Consider the following 4906-nt stretch of genomic DNA (forward strand, 5'->3'; position numbering starts at 1 on the left):
CCTGCAAGTACTGCTTGATCCTTAGCTCTAGCTTCTTGAGCTGCTGCTCTCTGCTGATCCACTTGTTCCATTTGGGCATGAAGAGCGCCCAAAGCTGCATAAGCTTGGTCAGATTCCCTTTGGGCTTTACTTGCGGCTTTCTTTTACTTGCGCATATACTTCTTGAGCTTGTTTTGCGCTGCTTCAGCTCTCATGAGTTTGTCCATGCAGGTGGTGTATGATTCCTACCAGAAATCCCTAGTGTCCTGGCGTGCACAAAACATCTTCATCACGGCAAACATTGCACTCATGGAGGGACTAGAGCTATCTGCTCGCTCATCCCAATCTCTGATCAAAGCATTTTGGCTATGTTGTTCCCAATTTGTGGTGGACGGATCCACCCAAGGAAACATATTTGCTGCACTACCAGTGAGTGCATCCCCATGTTGTTGACAGATCTGCCTCAGAACCTCAAAGGCCACAACTTGGGTAGCCTCCCAAGGAGTCTTCCCTTCTGATTCTGCCTTCCACTCCTACCAGAAGGGTGGTTGTGTGTGGGCTGGTATAGTGAGCCGCACCTCGTACCATGGTTGTCCTTCCAAGTACTCTTCAATCCAATGATAAAGGGGCAGTTCATGGTACCCCACAAAGTGCAGAACTCTCCATAAGAGGGTAGGTGTTCCGAAAACATTCAGGAAATTCTCACATCCGACGAGTGCTGCCATCTGTACCATCAACATGTACACTTGGTGAGACAAGGCCATAATGGATAAGAGTTACACAACCGAGTAAGAAATTTATAAGGGGAGGAACAATTTAATTATGTGAATGGTAATTATCATGATGCATGCTCGTTCTGTACGTCCTCACAAACTTAGGAAAAATTTGTTTCTAACGGTAGACACGGTGGCATACACACGTTCTCTCATATATAGCGTAACTAGTCGAGCTACACTGTTTAGTTGTTAGTGTACCTGCATAAAAATTTTATTTCAGCCCAAACCCATAATGAAATATGTAGAATGTAAATTTAAATACTTTCATATATGTATACCCATACATATACTTTTGTATCAGGCTACCCAATAATAATTTAAACCCACAATTAAATACATACCATATACACATGCAAGCATGCATACATAGCCGTACCAAAGCAAACTCTCCCCTACCGCACGCTCACATCTTGCGGTCATACACTCATCATCTTACCTTGGCGTAGAGGCATTTGATCCATACATTACCATTCAAGTGAATGGCATCCATACAATAGCACGCCGTATGGACGATGAAGTAAAAACCCCCATGTTAGTACTTAAATAGCTACCTAATAGTCCTTAATTTGGGCATAAGGAAAGTGATCATTGGCACACTTTAGATTTCAAATACCTATTAATATAACTATTAGTTGGTAAAGAAGGGTTTTTGGAAAACAAAAACTTTTGTTTTAAATACACATGTGACAATTAACGTTGAATCTTGCTCTAATGCCAGCTGTCGTAGAACTGACCAATTTATAAGAGTACAAGTACAATGGCAGCCCGTAAGCGGTCGCACTGTCATACTTGAACCCATATAAACCTGGTAGTCCATCGAGTACCATGACGGGTCTCGATAAACGATTTACAACAACCAAGATCGTACATGATTCAACAGACATGCCACATATTACATAAAGTTCATAGATACATTTTCATCATCAGAGTACGAATAAAAGTTATTACAAACCGAGTTTGATAGATAAAGCGGAAGCAATTAAGTTCGAAAATAAAGTTTCCAACATAGTTTGATATAGTGCCAAGTAGGATCACGGTCCACAAAAGCAAAGATAGGGATTAATAAAGAAGCCTGCCCAAGGCTTACTCCTCATCCACGGTGGGATAGAAGCAACTCTTGCAATAACCATGATACACAGTGCCATCTGCAACAATGGGAAATAAAACCCTAAGTACGAGAAGGTACTCAGCTAGACTTACCTGTCATAAACCAGAAATAAAATGACTCCAAGGATTTTGCAAGGCTGTATAAGTGGAGATAGCTTGACAACATTTTGCATAAAAGCAATTGACTTAGTTGTACAATTATGATTCCTTTATCAAGTTAATTATAACTATCCAGCTCTAGATTAGCAACTATCCTATGCCAAACATGTGGTATATCAATTTAAAAGCATACAATAGTAACCATAGCAGGTATTGTAATTCCATATTCCTTCGAACCCTCATGTTCCATAACACAGTTACTATAATGTTGGGACTAGCCAAGTTTCTCACTATCCAGGAGAGACGACGATTCGAATCGATTTCAACCAGCTGGGAATTTATTCCTAACACAAACCCAGGCATACCGTGTGAAGGAAGCCTTAGGTCACCTTTGGTACAACTCAAGTACACATTTTCGCGGGTCTGTACTACGTCGCACATAATCTGGGACACCAGATGCTAGGACGTTCAGGCCTAGCCTACCCTTGGGCTCAGTCTGATCACCCCCCGCAAGGAGCGCACAACAGAATGGGTCCTGGCCTGAGTTGAACTACTCAGCTTCATGGTCGGAATGAGTTATCTGGCTAGCTAAGTGATAGGCATGCATTCAATCTTGTCAGAAGCGCCAACAACGGTATGGTCCTTAATCGGCTCAAACGGAATCACATGAGTCATCCGATGCATAGACTCCGCCCAGCCTCGATTTTCTTTTAACTCCATGGTTCTGTTCCACGATAGCAAATATAGCCAACCGTGCTCCAGGTATCCACCTATATCTCGCAGGTGACAGGACATCACCTAACTTCTACTGGTCTAAGCATGTCTAAGCATATATTCGATCCTGGTCCTCTACCGGTTAAAGGTGTAATATCTGGACAAGCAATTTATATGCATCAAGTGGTTCCATTCAACTCTTATAACCTAATGCATCAATCATAAGTACTTAAGTAATCATTTGTAAAATACTGGGAGACTTAAAATGCTCTGGGGCTTGCCTCACAGAAAGGAAGTGGGGCGGTGGTCAAGGACACTCCGGAAGTTCTTTAGGATTCTGCTCCTCGCCTTCAGGAGCTGTGACTTGAGGATTCTCCTGCTGGTCCCCTTCCTCTACCTCATCGAATTCCAGCAACATTATTTCTTCCTCCGATCCTAGATGCATGAATATGGCATAAGATATTGTGAATGCATATATGTTAACAAGTGTGGTATGATGATACATGAAGAATGCATTCTTGCAATTATTCTTAACAGCATGTGGTTTAAGTAACAACAAGTGCATCGCGTTTACTGAGTAGGTGCATATCTCTTCTCGATTATGTAATTAACTACCTCTACTAATGCATCTATTATTTCACAAACAGCGGCTACTTGTTTTGCTCACAACTGGAGTTCTAATTATCCAAATGCAGTGATCCTAGACTTTCTGGAAAGTTGACAAAATTATCTACAACTTTGTTATTAACCATTTTTACAGTAAACATCATTTTTATCATGCAACTTATCAAACTCCAGAATCTGTCCGGAATCCTTCTAATTCGCATTACAAAGTAACAATACTTCTACTTCATGTAATCATTCAAGGTTTGACTACACAAGGTCTACCAACAGTTTAGGCATACCAAATACACTCAAGAAAATATAATGGTGAAGCCCAAACTATTTCTTTAAATGCCTTTATTATTTTACTTAGATATTAAGGTTAAATAATAAACATATACTAGATGTACTTCATAAATTCTAAAAAATTTACAGTGTCTTACTAATGTTACCAAAAGACTACTGTAAAAGTTTCATTCCATTTTATATAGTAAAACATTCTATACAAAAATGTCAAGACAGAAAGGCTTACAGTAACAAAAATAGAAAACCCTAGTGAAAAGTGTCAAGCAACAGATTTCCTATTTTTCTTAGCATCCTTTTGGTACTAGGATAACCTCCAACAAATTTCATGAATATTGGATTCCTAAATAATTTATAAAAATTCATACAAGGATTACCTATTTATAAAAGAAAATCTATAACTACAAATCTATGCATGCAATGATCCTCAAATTTTTACCAGAGCTCATACATGTCAAGAATAGCTTACCACAAAATTTTCATAATTTTTGGGGCACAGGAACTCTAGATATAAAATAAACAAGTTTGCATGCATTCAAAAACACATTTCAAATCTCCTATTTAAATCTTCCAAAATTTCTACTGTAAGTGTCAAGATCATATTTTTCTTAAATACTTCACTTCCTAAGGAACACTACCAAATTTATTTCACAATTTGTGAAGCTACCAAACTGGAGATCTAAAAATCACAAAACACACGAAATCTGAAATCAAAATGAACTAGCTTTCTGTCCTGATGTCACTGGCAAGCGGGACCCACTGGTCAGCTGGTCCACCTATCAGCGAAACCAAAACAGAGCCGGTGGTGGCGCACAAAGCTAGTGTGGCCAGGGCTCACCGACGGTGAGGTTGCCGGCGGTGACATGTTCACCCAGTGAACCCTACGACTTCCTGGACCTATTGATCTACTTGGCTGAGACTATCGACGAAGCTACACATGGTGGTGGCGCTCATGGCAGCACGGCGAGGCGGGACGACAGTGGTACGCCGGTGATGACCTCGGCTGGCTCAACCTAATGCACGGACAAGTATCTAAGAACTACAGGGAAACTAGCTGCACCAACTAGCGTAGCGAGAGGTGGACTGTGGCGGCGTGGCCACGACGACAGAGTTGGTGGTAGGGCTCCGGCGAGCACTTGCATGGCGCTAGAGCTTACCGGGTGCTATCAGCAGGCACTGGGAGGAGGTAGTGAATCAAAGGGGTGATGGTGGAGCTACTGCGGCGACAAATGGGTGGCTCGACGTGAGCTTGCGCCTGACTATGGTGACTGACGGAGGCTGGGGAAGAACTCGGCTGCCGCTGCGAGCTGAGGAAGGAGGCCGAG

The sequence above is a fragment of the Miscanthus floridulus genome, chromosome 6 (assembly GCF_019320115.1).
Source record: "Miscanthus floridulus cultivar M001 chromosome 6, ASM1932011v1, whole genome shotgun sequence".
NCBI classification, from domain to species: Eukaryota; Viridiplantae; Streptophyta; class Magnoliopsida; order Poales; family Poaceae; genus Miscanthus; species Miscanthus floridulus.